Source organism: Cygnus atratus, chromosome 3 (genome assembly GCF_013377495.2).
Source record: "Cygnus atratus isolate AKBS03 ecotype Queensland, Australia chromosome 3, CAtr_DNAZoo_HiC_assembly, whole genome shotgun sequence".
Lineage (NCBI taxonomy): Eukaryota > Metazoa > Chordata > Aves > Anseriformes > Anatidae > Cygnus > Cygnus atratus.
In genome coordinates, this window is record NC_066364.1 from 92,007,291 (window position 1) to 92,034,634 (window position 27,344).

General features: G+C 44.1%; 1 protein-coding gene across 2 annotated transcripts in view; it reads right to left on the reverse strand.

The window, feature by feature from the left end:
* The window catches only part of SOCS5 (suppressor of cytokine signaling 5), a 29,275-nt gene extending 18,007 nt beyond the window's left edge, over positions 1 to 11,268 (reverse strand). The window contains exon 1 of one of the 2 annotated variants that reach the window (XM_035559674.2): positions 11,147 to 11,268. The gene's annotated coding sequence lies outside the window, so the exon portion shown is untranslated. Of the gene's footprint in view, positions 1 to 11,070; positions 11,090 to 11,146 lie in introns of those variants that run through there. The other variant, XM_050710117.1, reaches the window with a different exon arrangement.
* Positions 11,269 to 27,344: the final 16,076 nt, after the last annotated feature.

A 27,344-nucleotide genomic window follows, 5' to 3' on the forward strand; every position in this document is an offset into this window, starting at 1 on the left:
ACTCCTCATGGTTTCAAGATGAAAAAGCCCCACTCCAACAGTAAGAAAAGGCAATGACCAGAAGAGGTGGTTCTTCACTCTTCCGTCCCTCTTCCAAGCAGTGCTGGGCGTCCCATTTAGCTTCAGAACACACAGAAATAAAGACCAGACCAGCCACGGCCCCCGACTGTTTACTTCGCATACCATTGCTCGACCTTCCACTAGGGACAATTTAAAGCCAGCTGAAGTATCATGGAAAGAGAGAAGAGCACTACTTGCAGCCAGCCTAAACCGGAATACTGCTGAATATAGCTACACCCGGTCCACAGTTACACCCTCGTCCAAATATCGGTTGGCTGGTTAGCTGGTTTTGCTGTTGTTTTTTTGGAACGTTTTGTGTGTTTTTCAGCAGATTTCCGCATTCATGCGGCCTTTCTACCTGACAGAAGTCACAAGAGCAGCCACCTGTTGGCACTGCATCCCAGCCCAGGGATCGTGTCCAAGGCATCACGGCCGCCTGCAGTTACGTGACTGCTGACATGCCACAAGCTTCAGCTCCCTTCAGCTCACCCTGAGCTTTGTTTCCTATCCTTCTGCTCCCCTACCCTATGGCACGCTCCTTGCTGCCGCTCCTCACCAAGGAGGCCCAACTCTGTCTCCCTGGTGCAGACTCCCATGCTACAGCTGAAGAATAGGAGTAAACAGTTCACTGCTATCTGCTTAATTCCTGCACGTACAGGACAGCTTGCAAACCCATTTGACTAGCAATCTTCTGCATGCATTTATTCGACCCCCAGGGCTGGCTCCTGCATAGAGGCAGCAAGAGATTACATTTAACTACCCACGCTCAGCTACTCATCCCAGGATTCGGGTATGAGCCCCCTGAGCCAGGAATTTATCCCTAAGTACCTTCTGGGAGAGGTTCATAAACCATTAACAACACACCATCGCCTGAAAAACCATTCGAGAGGATACAGGCTTGGTTGTTTGGGATCAGAGCCTGCTTTTAACAGATAAATCTGTTAGCAATAACCTCTAAGAGGTCACACCAAAGTTTCCGCAAACCTCAGATTTTGAGGTACAATCACTTCCCATTAAACATCTAAATACACGGTTCAACTCCAAAATCAGTACCAAAAATTACTGTAGAATATATCTGCAAGGCTAAATGAAGAGGTAACGAGAAGCAGCAGCACTGGGTTCGCCTGTGCTTCAGGGATTTGCGAATGGTGCTGTACTGGTAGGCCCACCTGGCAAAGCTCTGTAACAGAGCTAGCTCTGGACATGGACATTCCTGCCCTGGTTTGGCTTCCATCGCTGCCCCAAATTAAGCACAAGAATTATTGCCATTATAGCTGTGTCTGTAACACCCCTATAATCCCTGCTGTAAGGGAGCCGTGAGGGTCTCTGACAGCAAAGATCTAGACTACTTTTCCATGCTAAAAACACTCAGCTACATTTGCAAAGCGTTCACCTCCAGATCATTCCTTACACCAGTACTAAGGTGTTTTGTAACGAGCGAGCCCTGAGCACCAGGAAAACTCACCGAGATTAACGAAACTGCAGAAATAAAGGATCCTTCAGGCCAGGCATCAGCCGAGTACTTTTGTACACTACTCAGTGGTCATCCTGAAGCAGGGCAGGATGCTGCCTGCTCAGCCATGTGCGTGAATTACCAAGACAGAATAGGAGGAATCCTGTTCGGTGAGCAACCTGTGTCGTCAGCATATTCTTACATCAACAATCCCCAACTTACTGTCCTCTCCCAGTTCAGAAGAGCTTGAAAAAAGACAGAGTCCCATGCTTTCCAGATGACAGCCTCGCTGTTGGTAGGAAGCGCAGAGGCAGCAAGCTCTAAAAGTGTTTCAACAGCGATCGGTCTCTAAGAGTTTAAAAACTTCCACAAAATTGCTATGAGTTGTTTTTATTTATTTTTTAACAAAATGAGCTGTACCCTAATAACTTTCTCACTAAATTAAATCAGTTTTACACTTCCTTGAGCACCACCTTACAGTAGATCTACAAATTAACTAGGTAACAGCTTTGAAAACCTTACTAGCACCTACTCTTATGTTTGACTTTGGCAGAAAAAACAGGTTTTGACTCAATTTTTTGTTCCATTAATCTACAGCCACATTCTTCATAGAAAGACTGCTGGAAAAACTCAACTTGCTGGAAACAGTAACTATAATTACTGACCCTCATCAGGTCAGCCAAAATTAAATTGCAAAGTAGATTTTTTGGCATTAAAGCTATAACTTCACAGTACCAAGAAAAGCAAGTCTGTGAGTAACAGAACAAACTAAGCCCAACATTTGTGAGATCTCACAAAATGAGATAGGAGCAGGGAGTTTACAGGAAAAAAACTGAACGTGTACCCTGACCACAAGTAACCTCTTTCTGGGTTTGTACTGCACAGCAAGGGCAGAACTACTTCGTTGTACATCTTTGCTGCATCAAACATTTGTCAGATAGAGCACAACGTTCACAACACGGAATATAATTTTCTGAAATTTCATAGAAATGAACAAATTGCAAGCCACAGCTGTACAGCATGTTATCTCCCTACATCACAATAATCTTTTCTGCACAATTTTCAGGTTCACTTATTTGCTGTTATCTGGGATTCTGAGAAAAAAAAATAAAAATTTTAGTGCCAGTATTTCCTGGGAAAACAGAAAATGTCATTGCAGATGTCCCATTAAGAAACTTGTGTGAAATTATACCTGCCTCTGTCAATTATGAAACTGGCAAATCTAGATTCTTTCCACTTATTACAGGCTTTAAAGCAAACACAGGGATGACATATTCCTGAACTATGCTCAGATATACTGTTGGTATGCCACGTTAACTTCACTAGCATTAAGACAATTAGCTGAGCCTGGTACAAAATTGATTCATCTCTCACATTTGACTAAAGTTGTAAAAACATCCTAGAATTAATTCATGGGCTACGTGGATCTTTTACTTCGTTTCTACTGCTACCCAGAAAAACAAGGCAATTATTTGCATAACTGGAACAAAACGTGATTCCATAACATAACTTTTGAGCCTATAAGCAAGAACTTACAGGACTAAGACGAAAGTCATTTATTTCTTACAAACCATATACAGAAGAGGTACAACAGCAATTCTTCAGCTTATCTGGTGTCATCTGTGACACTCAGCAAGAATATATTTTCTCCCCAAATAAGCCAGCTGTATTGCTGAAAAACAGGGCTGTAAAGTTCCTCTGGAGCTCACTACCAGCGAAGATTTCCCAATATCAGTTAAATACAGAGAGTCAAGAAGAAATTTTTCCATTCTTAGAGTCACGATTAAGACTAGTCACAATAAAATAAAATAAACAGCTCTCAACAGAAAAAAAAAGAAAAAAAGAAAAAAGTACTACAGTGATCAACAGATTTGGGGAAGGACGAACCAAACAAGCACAAAACCAGGGAGACTTCAGGCTTTTGGGCTGCACACTTAGCCTCTAGAAACTAGCTTCCAGACCTAGCCCCAGAAATAAATTTAATCAACAGAAAGACAGTTTTGCCTGAATTACTTAGCTTTTTTTCTACTGTCGGCCATGAAAAGCTTTCTCCAAAACTACATGCCATACCATGTCCAATCATTAATCTAAAATACAAGATGACAACTTTTTCAGACAAACTACCGTACCAGCGTGGACCTCAAGGCCCCTAACCTCTTGCTTATTCTGCTCGTGTCTACAAACAGTCCGTATCTGTTCTGCCAAACCAGCAAGGCCCAAACAAAAAACTTGCTCTCGTTGCAGTGGTCATCGCTCATCTGCATAACCAACTTTGAGCAGCAGGTGAGTGCAATTACTTGGTAGTTTTGAATTTTAGTCACACTCCTGACCAAAATACTAAAAATTCTTTAACAGATGTTTCACACCCAAAGGAATTTGAGGGAACAAAACCACCTCATCACATGCATGTACGACTGACAGTCCTACTGACCGCAACGCTAAAACCCTCTAAGCAGATGCTTCAGACCCCATGAAATTTGAGACAGCAACAGACCCAAACCATCTGCACAGGAGAACTGACACTGGTCAATCCAGACTCACGAGGCAAAGCAGTTTTCTCACTTCTGACAGCACAGCCATGTCAGCAGTTTTATAATGCTGGGATTCCCAGCTCCTCCTTTTACTTTCAGGAAAGAGAAACAGTAGATCAAGCCAAGCTGAAAGAATCCTTGTGTTTATTCAAATAAATTTTGCTAGAGTACAATTCAATGGACATAAAAATACCTGTGGGATATACACCGCCTTGTAGATGTAAGTAATGAACTTTCTAAAGTGTTAACTGAATCATGAGAACACCACAGAAGACCAAAAGACATGAATTATTCTGAAATCATCATACTGGAAGACTAATTGCCAGATTATATTTATTACTACAATATGATATATATATATATATATATGTGTGTGTGTGTGTGTGTGTGTAACTATATATATACACACACAAATTTATTTTCCATACCCAAGCCAGACAGAATCAGAAAGTCTACTTCTACCAATTTTAGCAATGCACACTACGTTAGATTTCCAAAGTAAGTTCAGATTTTCTCCAAAAGCCTACTTCAAACATTCTCAAGATCACTAAAACATCAACAGAAACCAACAAGCACAATGTTATCATCCCAGACGGTTTCTAGAAATGTAAGGCAGCTTTTACTCAAGACCGAACCTTGTTGACAGCCAAGCCATGCCACGAACTAGTAACAGCAGCAAGCACGAACAAGCAGACTTACCAGGCCAACACGTGCCCAGCAAGGAATACAAGAGCAGGTGAAATATTTCGTATCACATCCCGACACCCTTTCAAACCAAGAGGTACTTATTACCTTTGCATTCTCCAAGACAATATTAACAGTATTCTTAACCTAATAATGTAAATTATGATACATAATTTGTCTCACATCCATAAGAACCAGAGATCCTGCTGTCAAACTCCTTGCCTTACTAAATGCAGCATCCAGACCATAAGGATGGTGGTAATTAGGAGGAACTTCAGCAGATATGCCACACACACTTTTAAAGACAGAGCTGACCTGATCCTTTAGTTTAAAATCCACTTTATATCCAAATCTACCTAGAACTATTGCAATCAATATTAAGACCTTGGCTTGCAATTAACTAATAAATAAAAATAGAGCAAAAATCAGAGCAGCTCATGCTTGCTGCTGAAGCTTTAAGGAGCATCAAATTGCCAAATGGGTAGAAGTGACTGGTGAGAACTTGCAGGGACAGCCAAGGAGCCCTTGGCAGCAGAAACCTCACAGGCTGGATTCGAGACTTCCTTACACCGCAGGAGGCCGATGGGGCACCCGCTGCTGGCTCCAGCACCCGGGGGGGGCCACAGCAGGGCTCAGCAACCCTTCACTGAGCAGCCTGGTGTGGGGAAGAGGGTGGCAGCAGCAGCATCACTCTCCTGCTCACAGCTTCATCACAGCCATCCTGCCTACACGGAGTAAATGGACCGGTTGAATAAAAAAAATGGAGAAACTGTTTGGTGGCTTTAAAATAGACGAATACCTTCCCCTTCCGAGCAGTAAGCCCAATGAAAGAGAAGTAAGGGCTACCAAGTCAAAACGCAGTAAGGCACAAAAGCTTTTAACTTCCCGAGCAAATTTTAAATGAAAAGTGTGTCTTGACAAAATTACCTTTTTTTCTTTTTTTTTTTTTTTTTTTTTTTTACTATTTACGCAGCATATCTGAAGTAATTAAACCACACACCAATTTTAAAATGCTATTTGTATATTTAATTGAATTCCTCTTCCTATCCAAGTGAGGCTTAACATGTTAAAAAGAAGTATATAATTCAACATTCCCCAACAGAGCAGTGAGAACTAAGGAACTAAGCGAACAGGACAGCAACCAGGCAGTGTAAGAGCTCACCCAAAGCTACCAGACAAAGCCTCCGCACCAGTTTGCGGCCTAATGCTCGGCCACTTTATCCATGTGCTGTTTCAAAAGAGCGAGAGACCTCTGACTGCACTGCTGGAACAGTTAAAATACTTCCTTCTCCACAGAGGCCAGTCAAATTTAAAAGCTCTCCAAAAACAAAGCTCAGCAACAGGGTACTTTTTCCATGAGCGAGCCAGTCCGTAAATCAAACTGCCTCACAGGCCCCGCAGCAAAACCAAGGCCCCGGGGGAGGCAGGGAGGGTACACAGATAGAAAAGCAGATAGGATTCAACACACCAAAAGTCAGAGGAGTCTTGGTGAGGGAGGTCTGGTGCTGAAGCTCTTTGCCAGAGGTAGGGGACTTGCAGGTCTGCCCTAATAAACATTGTCGTCCCTAGCTAGCTAAGTTTCACAACGAAAATCACGTCAAACTGGCGCAAGCAGCCTCTGCGCCCTACGTTTCTGCTGCTGAAGGACAAATGTTCTAGGAGATGATCCCCATCAGTTTTATTGTAGTCTCCATGGGGCCAATCTAATTCCTCCGGCCGCAGCCCTTGAGCTTCTCTCACCCAAAGGAACCACACAAAAGGTGCCACGTGCCAGGCCCCGGCGTCCCTCACACGTAGGACTAACAGGCCGGCCTCCAGTGCTGAGGCCCAAAGGACTTCAGCAGGGTGCCATGCCGACCGCAGAATTACTACCAGAACTCACTCTGCTGAGCAGGAACAAAAATTGTCATCTGATTTAGCACTGCAGGAAACCTATTCTATATTGCTTCCAAGGTACTTACATTTTTTAAGCGACCTTTTAAATTCCACCTCTGTAGGTACACTTTTCATTTTCATCATGGGCTTTTCAGAAACAAGCTTGTGAAGCACTTCCCAACACAGCAAGAGCTTCCTCCCGTACGAAATCAAGGCTTGCAACACCCGGTCCTGCACTACAACAACATGCCAAGCGTGTTTCAGGCATCTTGGACGGGTGAGAATGTGTGTTAGAGAAACTAACAAAGAAACCTTACGCCGTGCAAATTTACCTTTCCTCTTGGTGCAGCAGAGGAAGGAAGCAGGTTGCTGAACTGCTTGATTCCTCAGAGACTCCTGCAGAGACCCAAGCCTTCACGTGAAAAGGCTGTTGGCTTGAGCACCTCGGGGGATAACACATCAGGGTATTACCTGACTATATGCTAACCAGGAACGCACCTCATCTGGCTGCGCACAGAAGATGCTCCAGCGCCCTCGGGAAGCGTTACTTATCCGGGCAGCCTCCACCTCTCCTCCTTGCCCCAGCCTTTCAGACAGGCTTTAAGCCTTTTGCAGCTGTCCAACATGAAGGCTGAAGAACTCACCAACCACATCTGTGCAGAAGTGCAGGCAAGGAAGAACAGGCTGCCACGTTATCCAGGACTAGTTACAGATCCAGGAGAGGTTCCTGACTGCGAATCTCTTTAACAAAACCTGGCTAAGGTCCCACGAGCAGATAAACCTGTAAAATTACTCTTTCTTCCTTCCAGATAATTCTTCAAAGGGTTTTCTACCATATAAACTAGTGCAGACTACGCAGAACTACATTGAGTTTTAGCCAACCTCGCTCACAGCCAAAAATATCAGCCGCCACCACCACTGCACACATTTTCTTACTGAGATTTTCAGAAGGTCTGCATAATCTTATAACCGTGAAGTTAGTGAGCCATTACATATTTCCTGAAACTAAACTGCACATTAGATGATTCACCAATTAGTGTATTCATGAAGCTTTAAAAAGCAATCAAAATTTCATTTTTGTTGAAAAATTTAAGAGAGATGTCCAGCTGTATGCACGGAGAGAGCATGTGGGCTTTTCTCCTTTATTTAACTTAACTAACAGCTACGTTAGCTGGTGAAAAATATTCAGTGTGTCAGAGTTAATTTATAGAGCTGACAAAGTATAAGGGCTCCAGAAGGTATAGCATACATTTGCTAAACTTTAAATACAATTTTTAAACTAGATATAGCTCAAAGATTAAAATAAGCTGCCCAACAGCTAAACCATAGAAAAACACATCGTTTCGGGGCACTTCGTATTTAACGGAGCGACTGCATCTTGGTGCCAAGCACAGGTTAGCAACATCAGCGAAGTGGATAAATCATTGGGATCCCAATGCCATCGATGGAAACCTTTTTCCGATGGAGGCAGGCCCCTTGAGGAGCTCGCAGGCACCTCCACACGGCGTAGGGCAGGACTGCACGGAGGATAGGCGCAGCACACCGAGATAGCGCCCAGCCGACCCGGCACCGTGGCCTTGATGCAGCCTCAGGGCATAAATACCACAGCATAAATGCTAAGTGCTAATTTCCCCTTCAGGCTGAAGGCACTAGGGAGCTCTTGGGGAAACAGAGGCAAGTAAGAGAGCTATTTTGACAGCTACTCGAGAATTATTTCGCTATCCAGCCTGTTCCAGGAATCACTATTTTAGGAGTTCATGGTGAACCCCTAGCATCTGAAGTTCTTTCTCTCGTTCAGGTCAGACATGTACATTTCAGAACAGAAAAAGGTACCCCTCTGAGTTTTTAGGTTTGTTTTCGCTATCTGTAGCAATAAATGAAACCACCACTTTAACTAAACCTTAAAAATTATATACCTGCTGTATGGAAGTTGCATGGAGTCATCTGAATCTTGTCTCTACTAAAAACCAAGCTATTTAGCAACATGCTGTCACAGGAGGAGGTGGTTTACAGCTAGTAACAAAAATCATCACCGTCCTTTGATGAGACTAAAATACATCCCTTGCCTAGCTTTAAACACCGTGAATGAGGCCGGAAAAATGCACATCATACCACCTTGGATTATTAGTCCACCAGGGAAACATGAACTGCCACATCAAATGTGATGAACAGCCATCTATCGAGAACCTTGTCACAGAGTGACAGGTTTCACATGTTGCAAAGACGATTTTTTCAAAATTTGTAACTGAACACAGTTGATTCCTAATCTCTTCCATCTGCTCTCTCTTTCTTAGATGTACCTGCCATCATTACCAGGGTAATAGAAGAGAAACTCTAGATATTCCCCCAAGGACTAAACCAGCCATTTTTCCAGTGCTCTCATACGTATGAAGTCATGTCAAGCTACAGCTACTGCATGCTACCAGCTGTCTGAATTTACTAGTTCACTCTACTAATTGCTAATGCAATTCTGGAACTGGGGTAGACACGAGACATTTAGGCAAACTGGAAAATCAGAACAAATCTCAGCAGCTCAGTCCATCAGGTCTCAAACTCATTCTGTTTTCCCTTTTTTTACAGTTCGCTTCAGACTGACTCAGAATACATCCTAGAAGTCTATTTAATTCATTCTGCCGTAGTTATTAATGTACAAAAACAGCAGAGAGAATCAAATCTGTCCTTATGTAGACCCCACGGCTAAGGCTATTGCTTTAACATCAAGTCCATCTGAGCATCCCAGCTTGCAGGTTAATAACCGAATGAATTAGCAGCTACAAACTTGGAGACTTGCCTCCTTTCAGTAGTTCGCTGTGGCTACTTACCTCCTGCCAGTATCTCACGACCGCAACCTCCAAAGTCTGCATCTGATAAGGTAACAGGGTTATACCCAGGCCGAGCACAGCCTAACAGCTTCAGCAGGAGGCCTCAAACGGCACAAACCTGGGCGATGCGAGACGATGTGAACCAGCCTCCAGGTTCCTCTGGATGCAACACACTTTAAGAACCGGCCCTGATGCCGTCCGTGCACACAGAGGCCCACACGAGACAGGAGCTCAGCAGCAGAGTCAGGAGAGCCGAGAGAGCAGTGACACAACCCCAAACTCCCCTCCAGAAGTGGGCTTGGGAAGGGACATCCCATCCTGGTCGGTGGCTCTCTGCACTCAAAGCTTCTGGCACACAAACTGCAGCCTCGGCGATGCACAAACACACTTTGCGGGGAGGAATGGGACTAAAAAGACTCTTTGGTAAGAGTGATCTTGGAGCAGCATCCCTAGCTGAAGCTAACCAGGTTTACATGAAAGGAAGGTAGGAATCACACCCTCATTCTGTAATTCCTTAATAAAAACAAAAGCACTTCTAGGAAGCCACATTACGACACCGATTCTCTAAACAAGTCCACACCAAAGGGTCCAGCAACTGAACAATCTCCTTCCGGCACTGGGCCCTACCTCATACGATATTAATAAGATTACAAAGAAAAAAAGCACCCTGACATGCAATTGCTCGCCTCTAAGAAACTGAAGTTTAAACAAAATAACCACACAAAAGGTTTTATGATTAAAAACTCTTATCTAAAACAGAACACTCAGATGTATTCAAAGCACGTGAAGTATTTGGATAGCCACGATAATGCAGCATGCAGCCTCCTGCACAACAGTTTAAAGCCACAATGAAACCCTCAGGATTTCCACTCTCATCTTGACATCCAACACACATGTTTAGCTCACTGCCTTCTGGAGGAGACAGATCAATTACTATGAGAGCCAGTCTTTTTCTGTGCAAATTCAATTTCAAATAAGGTTACATAAACGCAACCTCGGGTAGCACTTTCCATTCATGTCATCCCCCTGCAAACAGCTCACTTGGACTACATCTACCCTAAAAACACTTTCTTGTAGGAATATACCACAGCACCACCAACAAAAATAACCCTCGAGTTGTTGCAATTTACGTGGGAAAGCTGTACATTTACGAAAGTAAAGGGAGCAACACAGGCCATAATGGGATGAGTTTTGGTGGAAAAGCACTGTATTTTTCATCACAGGGCTGGCATGGCATAACCAGGGGTTGTATCCCACACGCAGGGAGAGTGGTGCCCCGTGGGACGATCTGGCTGTGCACACACTGCCTAAAACCACCGGTTACAATCACAGCAACATCTCATAAAACTTCACTGAGCTTTAGAAGAGATGAAAAAAAGAACGAGAAGCATTCCGAACGTGTTCAGGGAAGGGGAGCGTAACTCCTGCATGCTGCCCACCCAGATGCATGCCCTGACCAGGTGCCAGGCCAGGTGGCCGTGATTCCTTGCAAGCACCGAGCCATGGGGCTGACGCCACCAGCACCGCCACCAGCACCGCCACCAGCACCGCCACCAGCACCGCGCCGTTCCCTCACAGCACCGCCCCGAGCTATGCCCCCAGCCGCGGCAGCTCCCCGGGGCGGCCACCCCGGCCCTGCCCGGACCTGCGGCGGCGAGGAGCGGCCGCCGATGCCGCCCCGGTCCCGGTCCCGGTCCCGGTCCCGTCCCGTCCCCACGCACCGCCGTGCCGGGGCAGCGGCCCCTCAGCGCCGTCCCGGCGGCCCCCCGGGCCCCTCCGGCTGCCGCAGCGCCGCCGCCATGTCCCGCCGCCGCCTGCCGCTGGGCGCGCGCCGTGCGCTCCGCCGGGGCCCCCTCCCGGCCCCCCCCCCCCCCGCGGAATGGAAAATAGCTCCCCCGGCCCCGCAGCGGGCAGAGCGGGAGCGACGCCTCGGCAGCCAATCGGGGACGGGCCGGCTCGCGGCGCGGCCAATGGGAGCGGCAGGCCGGGCGGGGCGGGGCGTCGCGCGGCCTATCCGGGAGCGGCGCTCGGGCTGACCCGCTAGGATGGCTGCGACGGGCCTCCGCCGCCGACCATCTTGGAGTCGGGCGCGATGCCCAGTCTGGGAAGGGGCTCGCCGGCGGCCATTTTGGGTTCGGGCGAGGGGCGCGGGGCGGGGCCGCGTCACGTGGCGGGGCCGCAGGCGGAGGCGGCGCTCGAGGAGCCTCGGCCGGACTCGGCCGGACGCGGCTGGGCTCGGGCGGCTTCGGCCGCGCTCGGCCCCGTTCGGCCCGGCTCGGGCGGGTCCGCCGTGAGGGCGCTGTGGCACATTAAAGGCTGTTGGAGCCATGTTGTTGTCGTTGTTATACAGGGGCTGTGTCCTGTGCAGAGCGCTTCTCACTCCTTTCCCTCACTTCTTCCGTATAACGGGGAGCGAGCTCACTGCCTGGCTGTGGTACAGCCAAAACCCACCGAATCACACCACACAAAGCGTGCTGGTCGCTGCTCCGGTTCAAGGGAGGGCTAGGGGGAATGGCCTCAGGTTGTGTCAGGGGAGGCTCTAGGCCAGGAATTAGGAGACATTTCTCCTCAGAAAGAGCAGTCAGGCACTGGGACGGGTTGCCCAGGGAGGTGGTGGGGTCACCGTCCCTGGGGGTGTTCAAGGCAAGGTTGGACATGGTGCTTAGGGACATGGTTTAATGGGTGATATTGGTGGTAGGGGGATGGTTGGACCAGATGATCTTGGAGGGCTTTTCCAACCTTAATGATTCTGTGATTCTAAGTTACTGTTTCACCAAAGAGAAGGGTAAAGCCCTGCACCTGGGGAGGAACAACCCCAGGTGCGTGTTGGGGCTGACCGCCTGGAAATCAGCTTTGTAGAGAAGAACCCGGGGGTGTTGGTGAACACCAAGTTGAACACGAGTCAGCAGCTTGCAGCAAAGAAGGCCTGTGGTGACATGTGGTGCCTGCAGGTCAAGGGAGGGGACCCTTCCCTTCTGCTTGGCACTGGTGAGGCCACACCTGGAGTGCCGGGTCCAGTTCCGGGCTGCCCGGTACAAGAGAGATGTGGACATGGTGGGGAGGGTTCCAGTGAAGGGCCACGAAGGCAGTTAATGGACTACTAATGGATGGTAGTTAATGGCATCTCTCCTGTGAGCAAAGGCTGAGGGAGCTGGGCTGTTCAGCCTGGAGAAGATCAGGGGAGCTCATCAATGTACATAAATATCTGAAGGGAGAATGCAAAGACGAGGGAGGCGGGCTATTTCTAGTGGTGCCCAGTGACAAGACAGGAGGCAATGGACACAAACTGGAGCACAGGAGGTGCCCTCTGAACATCAGGATTTTTTTTTTTTTTTTTTTTTTTTATTGTGCAGGTGATGGAGCACTCGCACAGGTTGCCCGGAGAAGTTGTGGAGCCTCCATCCTGGGAGATCTTCAAAAGCCGCCTGGATGTGGTCCTGAGCAACCTGCTGTTGGTGGCCCTGCTTGAGCAGGGGTTGGACTATGGGACCTACAGAAGTCCCTTCCCACCCCATCCAGTCTGTGATTCTATAACATTTAGTATCACCACATCACCTAAAAGCTTTTGCTTCAGAAGCATGACTGAAGTTACAATTTATTTCTGCAGTTACCCACTGCTGACTCCACCTGTATAAAAGTTACATAAGTCAGTTTTAACTTCAACTTTCAGACTGTTTCCCTTTTTAATGACTTCTGTAGGAAGCATTCATTTTTAATTCTAGTACATAGTAAATATTTTTTATGCTAGATACTTATGGACTTCTCAGAACTATTAAGTTTGATTAAGCACAGACCCTAAAGCCCCAAATGTGCTGTATCTCTTCTTATTCATAGACCAAAACCTCTTGATGTTACTGTTTTTGTCGGGATTAAGCTACAGTTTCAGCTAGAACAATAGCAGTTAATCCTACATCCACAAAGATGCTACATCCTTGTAACTAGATTTTCATCAAAATATCATTTACACCTCAATCCTATTAAATATATTCATATTTTAGTGCATGTGTAAAGTTTTACATTCTGAGACAGAAATAATAAAGTGGAGAAAAAGCTTGAAACCTTTCATAGAGTAGAGCAATGGCTGGCACCTTAGAAATCATTGCAGCTCTTATACAGACGTTCCACATGGCCTGGAAGGAACCCCATTTAATATAAACCCTATCCACACAGTATCAGACCTCTTCAGTTTGTCAAGAGGAATTAAGGTGTTCAATCTAATAATTGCTACTTAAAATCCAACATCTCTCGGATCTACTTGTGCAAACATGCTTGTCTGAACAACCTCCTTCCTACTTCCTTCCTTTCGTTTCCACAGCAGGACATCTTTCAGGATGTTCCTTAATTTCTACCTGGATTAACCCCTTCATGGAAACACAGAAGAAAAAAAAAAAAAGAAAAAGAAAAAGAAAACCAACATAACTGAATACAGAGATTAAATACAAAACTCCATGCTATTGCAATGAACTGATGGAGAACTAGCAGAATAGCCAATATTAACTGACAGCCTCTATTCAGCTTTGGTAAATAACGTTGCCTACATTTTGTGTACCTATGTGTGGTACTCTTGGGGTCATTATAATTTCTTCCCTTATATCCTGTTTTATCAAGACATCTGAATGGTTCATTACTCAAATTTGCTTAGGTGGCAGTCATTCAGAAAACCGGTAAAACCAAAGCTTGTAAAGTTTCAGAAGACTGATATTTAGAAGACAGAATCTGAAAGTGGGTTTCATTGCTGCCACTGACATTTTTTAAGTTGTTAGGATTTTCTTTAGTTATGCTTTTTAAATAGACTCTTATGACCAAATAAATATATTGTTTTTTTCTTAAATCTGATTCTGCAACAATTTATGTGGTCCAGGGGTTACAGAGTTACAGGACAGGGAATCAGGGATCCCTGACTTCCAGCACAACCTAAGAGAACTCATTTGTGCTGCTTTAACAGTACAGCAGGCAAGGATATACACAATGTGTTTTCATACATTATATATCAACATTTGGGTAAATAGCAGAAAGGGAAAAGGTAGAAAAGAAAGGAAGGAAAGCTTATCTTGTCCTCAGTAAGTAAAAAAGTGCAAGACTAGCATAATGACTTTAAATCTTCCTGTTAACTGACCATTGCCACACACAGCTGCTTTTTAGGTGGCAGACCGAAGAGGATAGGTATGAAGCTGCTACTACACAATATGATTTGTCTAAAGAGCTTGCACCGTACAGTACAGTATAAGTGGCATCGCTGTAGCCTGTTTAGGCTGTCAAGTAAATCCACCATTATAGGAGAGGGTTGCACCAGATGACCTTCTGAGGATCTTTACAACTTTAATTGTTCTATGATTCTTTTCTCAATTTTAATACACTCAAAAACACAATTTCAGCTTTACAAATTGTCATTCGCACCTAGAATTGTAACTGAAATGGTACAAAGCATGCAGGCTGCAGACTGGATTTTACCTGCCCTCTCTGCCAAACCTACTGACAGCAGATGGCCTGCTCTGGCTTTTGACGTCTGTGCATAAACAGAAAGGAAAGTTAGCAGCTTATCTTACTTACCTTTCTCCCTTCCAAAAGTACAAAATAAAAAATAGTTATTCAGAGGAAATCTGTGATGGACTAGGCAGTCTCTGCAGAGCATCCACATGGGGAAGCATTCTGCCTTGCATCCTTGCAGAAGGTTTGTTGGATTTTGTCTTGCTGAAAGCTTGTTGGATTTTTTTTTTCCTTCAGCTGTGTTACTTGGTTTAAGAGAAAGTGCTACCTCTCTCTGTCAATCTTCCTTCCCTCGCCTTGACTTTGAAAGCACTTTGGAGCAGGCTCTCTGTTGCTTTTTGAGGACAGCACTGATGAAATAATTACCCGGAGTGAATTTGAGAGCAGAACATCACGGTCTCCTTTCCACAGGGACTGTTGCTCCCATTGTTATTTCCCATGGCCTGCATTACTGTTCCACCACAGCAGCTGAAAAGAAAATACAGTGATTTGGCAACCTAAGATCAACAGTTTTCTTCATTTAATAAAAACACCTTCCATTATGGCTTGCTGCTCAGGCAAATAACTAGCAACTGAATAGAGAGAAATAATCAACTGCTTCATTCTTATTACCTTATGTTTCATTTGGGGAATCTGATGGTGGGATGGAGGAAAAGAAAGAGAATAGGGTGCTGCTTTAAAAGAGAAGAAAATTTCCTAATCCAAAGTCCCAAGTCTTGTTTTATGCTGCTTTGGTTATTTATATTGGAAATTCCAAAATATCTGCAGTATTCATAGAAATGCAAGTTAAACTCTTTTTTTTTTTCCACAAAAGCATTCTTTAGCACTAAGCACTAACTGATCAAAATTGCAGATGTAAATTAAACTTAGACTTACACGTGTTTCAGAATTTAGAGAGTCAAGAGAATAAAGGATCAGGCCTTTTAATTTTTTTTGATGTATTTGAATGAAATTTTTGTGTCTGTGCAAAGTCTCGAAAAGCATTTATCATCAAGGGATTTCTGTTGCAAGTAACTTAACTTCTGTGATTTCTTATTTAACTGCGCAGACGTTTTACAATAAAAATCCTTCCTGTTATTGAGGATCAATTATGGGTCTTTATTCTGTCTGAGAGTTTGTCCATCAAATTATGGCACTGGCTCCCACAGGGGATTCAAATGCAAAGATTTCCTTGCAATTACTCTCCATTCAGTAATAACCATTTCTGTTAGTTCTCAAGCTAGACATCTCACGTTAGCTGTCAATGACAGCAGCAGGGAGAGTTCAATGTTCTCCTAAATTTAAATCGTTCATATATAAGTTAAAACAGTCTCTCACTGCTGTGTTAGATTTGAGGAGAAAAAATAGTCAAAAGTAAACAGCAGCCTCGAAGTTCCAAAGGTATAATGACTGTGGGATCAAGCTTTTTAGAAAGTGAAAATTATCTCATACAAATCTACAAGAAATAAATATGTTTGAGCTGGAGAATTCTGGCACGGTCTTTGGCACTGCCAAGGGAAAGGCAATTTGCAGTACAGGTAGGCAAAAGACTAACCTGAGACACAGCATGCAAAATACAGATATTGAGCTCTTTCTTTCTATAATGTCGGTCATACTACAAGTTGTTCATGTGGTAGCTTATTTTCATCTGACTGTGGGGTAATGAAAACACATCTCAAGTAGCTCTAGATGATGAACAGAGTAAATTAACCAGCACAGATCTGGCGTGCCATGGCTAGGGCAGTCTAGCTCACTTTGAAGAGTAGATACACATTAAAGTTTTGTAAGCATTTCCCCAGTTTTTATGCAGCTAGTTATTACATATCAGAAGGTTGTGCTTTTATTCTGAGTTCATAGATAAGCTGGTCACTGATTCACCCAGGAGGGCTGTAACTTCCCTGCCCCGTTCTAGTGCTGCTTGCTGCACGCTGTGACGTGGGTGGTACGGGTCTGGCCATGCAGCTGTGGAGCTGCCAGTAGCCAAATCATGGCTGTTTCCTTCCCTGCATGTTCTAGCAAGCTATGAAAAACAGTTCTTTTTGTCTGATCCACTGTTAATAAACTAGATTTTCTGTAAATGGGTGGAAATCAATTTCCTCTCTTTCAGAATAAGCTGGTGCTGCCAGCTTGGCTAGAAACAGGGAAACATGTTGACATCAATCATGTCTATATGCCTTTGTACACAGACTGTACACCATCACTAAGGCAAACACATATGTACATTCTCCTCATTCATTTGAAAAAGAAAAAAAAAAGATTGAAGTGAAAAAAGAGAACAAGTTAGTTCCAAAAAATCCCTTTACATTGTACTTTGAATAATTAGGAATACATGTCTTTGCAGGGCCTATTGTATTCCTCCTGCTGCCTGGCAGTAGTATTGCATGGTTGCACCACCTACATGGCAGACTCACTTTATATTTTGCATGACTTATATTTGTCTCATCCTCTGTTTAAATCACTGCATCCAACGTGAACCTGAATCAATGAATTTTTCAAATAGGAGAGTAAAGACTAATCACTGGACTGAGGTAATGACTAAGACACATTAGAGAGGATGCAGAGAGTAGCCTTCAGATGACTAGAGATTGGAACACATCCCTCGTACTATGAGATACCAGGAGCTCGAGCAATTTACTTAACCAAAGGAGAGGTCATGAGGTGGCTTGATTGCAGTGTGCAGGTAAATATGCAAGGAGCAGACTTTGGTAGTGAAGGCTTTTCAGTATCTATCACGTAAAGGTGTAACGAGAATGATAATCTGGAAGTTTAACCTCATTAAATTCAGACCAAAACCAAAGCTCTTCCTTTTCAACAGCTTGGAACAGCACACATAGCATTGTGTGATGTTTCTCCACCACTAAAATCAAGACTGTTTACCAAAATGCTATGCTGTAGTATAAACAAGAGTAAACTCTGGTACCCCTGTGGTCTGTATTACATATTACTGAGATTGTCCCTTCTGATCTTTGAGTCTTTCAAGCTAGGATGGGTTGGCTGCCCTTCAGCTAGCTTTCGCTGGCACTCCCAGAAGCTTTAGCATTCTTCATCTCTTGCCAAGCAACAACTAGAGGAACAGGGAATTCCTTCCTGACTTTGCAGCTCTCAAATAAAATCAAGTACATTACTTCCTTTGTGAGCCTTAAAGCAAAAAGCTTCTTTAATCGATAGGAGTATAAGGTAGTTCCCATCAGCAGCAGCAAAAAGAGCAGAGAAAGTGTGCTTTCACAGACAGAGTGTGACTTTGCACTGCCCAACCTTTAGCTAGACTGTACTTGGAGAGGTGACTGTGGACAAGGGCTAGGGGCAAAGAATAGGCAGTGGAGAGGCAGAAATCTGAGAGTTACCTGTTGCTAGTAGAGAGGTCAGTGATAACCACACAGTCCTGCGCCAAGAAGTGCAGGAAGGAGGCAGGTGTATTGGTATTTATCTCTTTTTATATCACTTTACTGTCATCACGGCAAGGACCAAGGAGAAGCTTGAGTTTCTGAGACACCTCTATGATTTTTATATTAAAGAAACTTGTTTCTTCTATCTTTTTGAGGGCTAGTGACACCTGATACGATTATGCACTAATGCAACTCCACTTCTGTCCCACCCATGTGCCTGCCAACTGCCCACTGATAACTTTTCAATGAGAATTTCAACTGCTTTTGACAAAGAAGTAAAGTATCAGAGATGTGACATTTACACTAGGTTTCATGGGAATCAGTGGCTGGGTAGAGGAAAGAGACAAATATGTACTGATGCTAAGGAAGAGGCTGTTGAAGTTGAGACCCTTCCTAATTTCCAAGAGGCAGGGCCTTGCCAACTGACAAGGCACACACGTATGCTCCATATTTGTATAACATATCCTTTACATGATCATAGAAGCTATTACACACGTAGAATCATAGAATCATCAATGTTGGAAGAGACCTTCAATATCATCTGGTCCAACCATCCCCCTACCACCAGTATCACCCACTAAACCATGTCCCTAAGCTCCATGTCCAACCTTTCCTTGAACACCCCCAGGGACGGTGACCCCACCACCTCCCTGGGCAACCCATCCCAATGCCTACTGCTCTTTCTGAGAAGAAATTTCTCCTCATTTCTAACCCAAACCTCCTCTGGCACAGCTTGAGGCCATTCCCTCTAGTCCTATCACTAGCATGAGCAACTGGATCCACCTGAGTTGGCCAGTGGGCACGGTTCACACAGTTTTTCACTTGACCAAGTGTTTGCAGGATCAAGGTCTTATCTTGTAACCATTCATTAAAGCACATTGACTAACTTCAGTGGGTGAAAAGTGCCTGATTAGTTTGTACATTGTCTTCTATGTAATTATTTACACATCTCAGAAGGGAATGTAAATTGTTGGTCCTCTATTCAACAGCACATTATGCTCTGCTAATATATAAAGCATCTGCTTGACATATGCAATGAACTCCCTCACTGTATTTCTCAGAAAAGTAACAATCAAACCAAGATATAATATCCCAGAGTAATATGGTCGAAACTAATATGCTGTAGTGTTCCCAAACCTGTTAGTAAATGGTTCAGTCCATTGTCAAAGACCCACTGTGGGGGCATGCAGGGGAATCGTGTGAGAACTCTCTTATCTGTTGTCACTTTGCTTACCGCGCCTCCATCAGCTCCATTCCTCGGGTACCAATGTACTGAAGTCAAAGTTCTTTGTCTCTTTCTTAGTTTAGAATCCAAGTAATTATGCTTTTATCAGAAACACTACTTTTGCTTTTTCATATTCACAATGGTAGTTTTTGTATTCTTGCACATTTATTTATTTTTCAGGGTTCTCCATCTCAAATGTCTTATTAATATCAGGAAAGGTAAACAGGAGTATCCCTATCTATCAACTGAAAAGTCATTGCCATATTAGAATGAGACCTGAGGTGTATTTGTATCAGATGTGGGGGACAATAGCACCATAGTGTTAATAAATATATATAACTTTTAGAACAAATAACTGGCAATCCAAATAATTCTTTCTTGCCATTCATCAGCTTGAGTGATAGAGAAGAATTCACTCATGTCTGCAAAATAACATGACTCATTAGGCTTGGGAGGCTTTTTTATTTAATTTGGAAAAAAAAAAAATGAGGACTGAGACCCAGCACAGTTGATCTTTCTTTTTTCAGGATGTCTGTGAAATGGAGTCAGACATAGATGCAGCGTTCCTAAAAGCATGCAATTTCTCTATTAGTACAATATTTCAAATACAAAGATCTCCAAAGTCTGGGGAAAATATGTTAATTTCCCTAAAAAATAGTTTTAGTACATCCAGAAAGGAATCATAAATGCCATGGCCACTTCAAGGAAAAAAGTCATGTCAATAAAAAGCTGTTCAAGATCTTTTAGAAGGGTAACTTGATTTCTGTGTGCTGTGTAAGACTTGGCACAGTTTTATTCCAGTAGAACCATGTCTCTCTCTATGACTTCCCAGGCCCTTTTACCACTCTCTTGTCCTCCTTCCATTCTCTGTACCACAAGTCCCAATCTCCAGGCATCTTCTTGATGTCACCACCTGCCTTTATAAATTCATGCACTTACTCTGGCACTAGGATACCAGGCTTGTATCTTCTGTCTCCTGCCAGACCACCTGAACTCCACCCTTACAACAACAATAAGCTCGACTTACCCATACAAACAACATTATTGTAACTCAGATCTGCATCTGACTCAGCCATAGCTAGAGCCCAGCAGGACAGATATCATGGTTATCTTCCTCAGGCTTCATCCACCACATACCCAACCTGGCACTGAGAGCTGGGGGATCTGCTTAGATTCTGGGAGGAAGCAGTGGTGCAAGGGGCCAACACTGAGATCTCAGCACATGATGCTACTTGTTGTGGTTTTTCGGGACCAATATGTTAGTATGGACGTTTTACATAGCTGTGTCAGCAAGCCTCTGAGAAGGACATGAGAAAGCCATGGACAACTGTGGATGCTCTAGACTATGGGGGTACAATGTGTCTATTAAAAGAAATCAGATCACGTCCTTTCTCAGGATGTGCACACGCCCTTCAATGCAAAGCAGTTCTCCGGGGAAACATCTGGGCAATCCCCCTTTTCCAGAAGGCAATTCATTTTTCTGAAGGAGGGCAACGATCCATTCATTGTGGTGGACAAGGGGACACGGTGGGGAGGCAGGGCTTGGAAGAAGGTGATCAGAGGCTGGAAACCGAGCAGGCTGCTGCCTCCCACGTTGGCCCGCTTTCATCTTTTGATGTTTATTTTCCGGGCTTGCCGCCAGCAGCTGCGTGTTCTGCCAACAATGCTGTGCTGCTGGGCATGCCCTGCACGGCGCCCCTGGCCTGCTGCTCCTGGGTGATGCTGCCCATTGCTGGGCTGTGAGCTTCCGTGGTGGCCGAAGCAGCCCTGAGCTGCCGCATGGAGCGCGTTGCCCTAGCTCACCTTGCCCTGCTCCTTGCTTCTCAGCGGGCTCCTGATCGATCGCGGCTCTGCGTGAGAAAGTGCCTGACCCTTGCAAGCTCTGCAGCTCTGGCTCCGAGCTCCTTTGCCCACTCCCTTCTCCAGGGTTTATCCTGTCTCCACCCTAGAGCAATTCTGAGAAAGCAAATGCAAGCTTAAATCAAACTTTTTTTTCTATTCCAAACAGTACTTCATGACGGGACATGAAGTTAGGCAAGGCACGCATTTTCCCCTCGCTCCTAGCAGCTCATCAATCACATACTAAACCTCAGTTAGTGCATCAGGAGTGGTAAAACTGAATTGGAATTCAGCAAAGCAAAACAGTACCCTTTCAATTTCGGCTGATGTAGCAGGGTTCTCTGCAGAGAAGTCTGTGAGAGAGAGATCTGTGAAGTCTGTGAGACTCATGGTGCAGCTATAGTGGTAGGACTTTCCTAGGCTAGACTGAAAAAGTGCTTCTTCTAGCCCACAGTAATACACAGCCCAAGGTCTGCCCATGGAAGTCAGGGCAGTCATTGAAGTGTGATCGTTTGATGCTGCCTCCTGTCTTCCAGGCCTTTTCTCTTCAGGCTGGAGCTAGACAAACACCCCTCTTTCCTTCAGCCAGGAGGAGGAGAAGAATCAATGATGGAAAATCTAAGATATCATCAAGGAAAGATAGCTGGAGAAAACAAATAAGTACTTTCATTATCCTGTTGAGGAAATCTTGGCATCTGTGGATAAATCCTGTCAGGAAAGGATACCTTGAAGCAAAAAGGATGATGAGCATGTGCTACGTAAATCATGGGATCTGGGAAGAGGGACCTCTACAAAACAGAAGTGGACAATTCTGGGGAAGGTGGAGCAAGCTCCAGCAAGTGTGGAGCCTTGCCTGGTGTCTAATTCAACAAAAATAACCCCATCAGCAGGTCAGTTGGCTTCGTGTAGCTGGGCACCTTGAGCTAGTGCTAGCTAGCCCTCACAGACCTCTGGCTGTTGCCTCCACACAAAATCTGCTGCAGCATGGTCATCCAGTAGCTTGCAAGCATACCTGCTAAATTTACAGGACCAAAAGTTGTACCTTGCCCAAATGAATAGAAAGCAAACTTGCACTTAAATATGAGAACTTCAGGTATCAGAAGAAAGCTTTTTGCAATGTTGACCCGAACAGCCAGCACACCTGCCCTGGCTGGGGACTGCCCCTCAAAGAAAAGGAAAGGCTGCTGAACTGTGCGGTGCCAAGCCTGGGAGACGTAGATCCAAAGCAGGTTTTTCATCTGGACTAACTGAACATGACTGGAAGCAGCAGGGAATGAAATAAAACACTGGCAGAGGAAGAGCTTGGAAGCAGTTACTTGCTTTCTCCTTCAGCTCTTTGCTTTCTACTGCCTGCACCAGTGCAGCTGAGCTGGGGGAAGAGCTAGAAGCCTTTCTGGATTGTTCTGAAGCTGAGTCATTTGGGTGGATGAAATAAGGACATCTGTGATGCTCCTTTCTCCATTATTGCATACCTTGAATGAGCATTGGCACCAAGGCTGAAACATCGGCTTTCTGATTCAGTTGCAGTCCTCCACTTCGCACAGGAGTCAATGGTGATTCCTCCTGCTGGGCAAAGGACAGCCAGGCTCCAGGACAGCTTCAGGCAGGCACAACCCATACGGTGACATTCAAAAGTACTCTGACATGTCCAAGCATGACCCAAGACTGCAGGATGTGGTCTTGATCTTTCTTTTAATAAGCAATACAAAACAACTGCTAGAACCGGTCCCCTGTCTACCCTCTTTTGCTTACATGCTGTTCATTAAGTAGCTTCCATTCATCCCGAGAGTCTCGAATTCTCCTCTTGCAAGTGCAAGGAAGGTATCATTTGAAAATATTTTCCTTTGAAATGTATTTATTTGTGATCTGTAAATCTACTCTGGGGCTCTATTACTAACTTGTGAATTGACATACTTTTATTTTTGTTACCAGTAAACAGCATCCACTGTGACCTTAAAATGACATGGGCTGAAGGTTTTGAGCATGAGGTAGACAATTTTGGAAAGCCACTGCTTAGCTTTTCTGAAAACCAGGTCCCGTTTTAAGGTATTTCAAACCAAACACATAAAAGCAAAGAAACCCCAACTCATTAATTACTTTTGAAAATTTTAGCCAGGGAACACTTTTTTAGTGCTGGTTGAGGAGTCATTAATTATCGTTGCACTGAATGTAATAACAAACCAGACCTCCCCAATGGGCAAAGGCAAACCACTTCTCTTCTAGATTTTTTTTTTTTTATGGCAATAATAAAACGTATTATTACGCACCTCCAACCACGAATGTTCTCCAAGCAACTTGATATTAAAACCCAAATCATCTGACTGGATGAGTTTTTACAGATCGTTACAACAGGGCAAGCCAGGAATGTTATTAGAGTGGCCTGAGGCACAGTACTATTCCATGGAAAACGAATAACAGTTAAAAATTTGAAGTGTTCCAGAATTCATTTTCTCACAGGGGATTTGTGGCACTGTTGGGAGATTAGAGCCATTCCTACTCAACCAGCTATAGTCCCTATGAGCCCTTCGTTTGTGCCTGTTTCATCCGAACGGTCAGGCTTCTTTCACCGTGGCAGAATACAAATGTGAGCTGGCTCTTCTGTTGTCTGGGCTTGTTTAGTTTTTCCTCCTTTCTTCAGCAGCAATGCATTTGCATAGTTTTCCAGGCTACAGCAGCAGCAGTAGGAAAAGGTTGGGCTGAAACCCAGTTAATGCCACTCCAATATGCTCCAGGTTTGCATTTCAGTACTCGGTCCCTGTGATCGTACTCTGTACTACAAGATCTGCCTCCGTGCTTTGCAAGATTCAACATGGAAGCCCATTTTTTTTTTTGGTATAGCACTTTTCATCTGCAGATGTCACTGCTTGTTGGAAAGAGGATACGCAAAAGGATGTGTATCTCAGCTACCCGTGGTGCCTCCTGCGTCCTCAGAAGAGACCTCTGTGCACATCTGCATGGGGTGACTCTGCCACCCTAGGAGTGATGCAGCTTTTAAAATGCTACAGGTAGTGCAGATCTAACACCAGAACAAACAGGGTTGCATTTTTGCACATCTTCATCAGTTTTAGAATGAAATTTAGGTGCAAACAAGTAAAGACTCAAAACGCATGGCCAAAGTTTTTTGAAATTTAGGTCTGAGACCTGTATAGTTGCATTAAAACTTCTGTTTGTTCCCCAGGTCTTGGGGACACCTGACTGTCAGCATGATCTTAGTATAAGTTGAAGCAGCCAAGCAGTCCCCTGGAGTCTGCACAGGCCATATTCCTGCTGTGGCAGAACCTGCCAGGAGCTGGGTGATATTATGGTTGGTGCCTTCAGTCCCCGCGGAGACTCCCACACTTTTAGCAAAGAAGTTTTGAACTTGGTCTGTGATCTCAGAATACCGATGGTCAGTGATGTGAGGCTGAGGATCTAGATTTCTTACATAAAAATCTGATTATAATTAGCAATGTTCAGTGTTAGTGGCTACTGCTGACAGCTAAACATAAAGATTGAAAACGGTTCATACAATGTCAAAACACCTGAATGATTTAAATTAAATGATCCTGTGTCCGTGCATGTGCATGTGTGTATGGATAAATATAAATAAGCAATCAAAAGCATGAAGGTAGTAAAAAAAGAGAGAATGTCTTTTTTTTTTTTTTAATCTCCATCAAGAAACATAGAAAATATGGTGTATTCGTTTATGTCTTTGGGATTTTGTGTGTGTGTGTGTTGAAGGAAGAATATGAACTGGGAAATACAACTAAAGCCATAATTAAGAAGAGCTGTAGAAATGAAAATTAAAGACAAATGAGAGCAAAAGGGATGGAATATTAATAAACATGCAAATCATGTAAATCCAGTGTCATTTATGTTAGGATCAACTAGATTAATGTTAAAAATTAGCACTTATTTCTCTTCCAGAGCTGTCTGGATTTACTACAGATTGGACATTACAAGCTTGGGTATCTCCACGGATGGAGACTCCACAACCTCTCTGGGCAACCTGTCACTGGACAGCACTGAGAAGAGCCTGCCTCCTTCATTCCCTCTCACCAGGTGTTTGTACAGACTGAGAAGATCCCCTCTGAGACTCTTCTCCAGACTGAGCAGCCTCTCCCCTCTCTGCCTCTCCTCACATGAAAGAGGCTCCAGTCAAAAAATAATAAAAAAAAGAAAATCAAAGAAGCTGAGGAAGTATTAGTTGTGGATTTCAAACCTAGAAGGGAAGGAAATTGTTTTAAATGTGCTGTGTTTTCAGACTGTTTATTGATGACTTATTTTTAAGCACACAGGGGGGCTTTTATCACATGTTCACCTAAGTGGTAGCTATTCATTTTCTAAACTAGTTTTCTTTTTCTAGGCTTTAACGCCTAGGTTAGAAGAGGATGTATTACCCTACCTCATCACTGACACAAAGGAAGCCTAGGTGACCAAGCAGGACACCTGGCCTTCAGGTATAGGATTAGGTAAGACAAACTTCCTGATCCCCCACGTCACACACCCACGTACACACACCCACTGGTTTGGCCATGTCATTAGCACTGACCAAGCACGTAGCTCTTCCCAAGCCTGCACAGCTGGGCAGCGATGCACCTCTGCTGTGGCTGTGCTTGCTCGAGGAAAGGCTAGGCCCTGTTGCACCCTTTGTGGGTGGCCCCATGTTGTTGGAGTGCTAGCGAGAGCAGGGAGCTCTGGGGCATTGCTTCGGTTTCCCACAGCCATACCGCACTGTTCGGGAAGTTTTTCCAGAACTTTCTCTAGCTGCTCTTGTGGACTTCAAATGGGATTGACTTTGGTTAAGTCACTCGGGTTGCAAAATGGGCTGAACTACTAACCACATGTCTCGTCAGACCTTCGCTTCACCAGAGAGCATTTCGGTGAGTGTCATGCTTCGCTGCCAGCTACGCAGACTATTTTTGCACCTAGGATAGAGCCTGCTTTTAGGACATGTCTATCAGGACCAACATCGACTCCAGGAATGTAGACACAGGCATGTCTGAAAAAGCAAGCAGCAAGTTATGGTTGTTTTCAAGCCTCTTCTGAGGCAAGAAGAGGCCTCAGGGGTACATCTCAAAGTGTAAAACAATGACCAGATTAAAGGAGATTTAAAGCACAGATTAAAGGAGCCCTTATTAGAGTACACATTAGAAGAAGTAGGACAACTAGAATATTTTCTCAGGATGTGCTCAGAACCACACAGGAATTGTTTCAAAGAGCAGTAGCTTATGACTAAAAGAGACAGTTTGAAGTGTTTTTGGACATCATGTGTCTCTTGTCTTTACCACAGCTTTAGCCTTGCATGGACAAATAGTCCAATTCCAGCACAAAGGGCATTTACTTTCTTATTAAACTGTGCAGTTTATATGTTGGCATTGTCTGAAGCAATGGTGCCTACTAGATTTTTATGCTCTGACTCTTATGACCCCTCTTCTCCACCCTCCTTGTGTTGAATGCCCATTTAGGTTAACCTAAACATACTGCCTGGGTGACAGGAAATCATATGGTCAAATAATAATACTGGTTCCAATGCTCAGTTTTCTAAGCAATCCTATTATCTTCAGCTGGGCTATTTACAGGGATAGCGACCACTCTTGTAGTAAAGGAATGCACTGTTAGATTTTTTTATTTATAGCTGGCAAGTAGATGGCCTTTTAGCTGGAAATATCCCTAAGTTGTGAGTAGCTATATGACTATAATAAGATTTACTTGAAGAAACTTAAACATTCAAGCTGATCTCTCCTTAAAACATAAATGTCAGAGTAGCTGAGATAACTAACTCCCACTGATTCCAGTGAAATAGATACTAATTACCCTTTGAGGATTTGAACCTGGAGCATAACAGAAGGCAAAATGTAACTTAAAGAAATACATAATAGAAAAAGTATTATGACATTATAAAAATAACTTGCATTGCTGTTGTACTGAATATTCTGCACTTAGATGTTTTCTTAAAAAGATTTACAAGATTTATAAATCTGGTTCTACAACATTTTAGAATTCAAATTTGGGATAGACCAT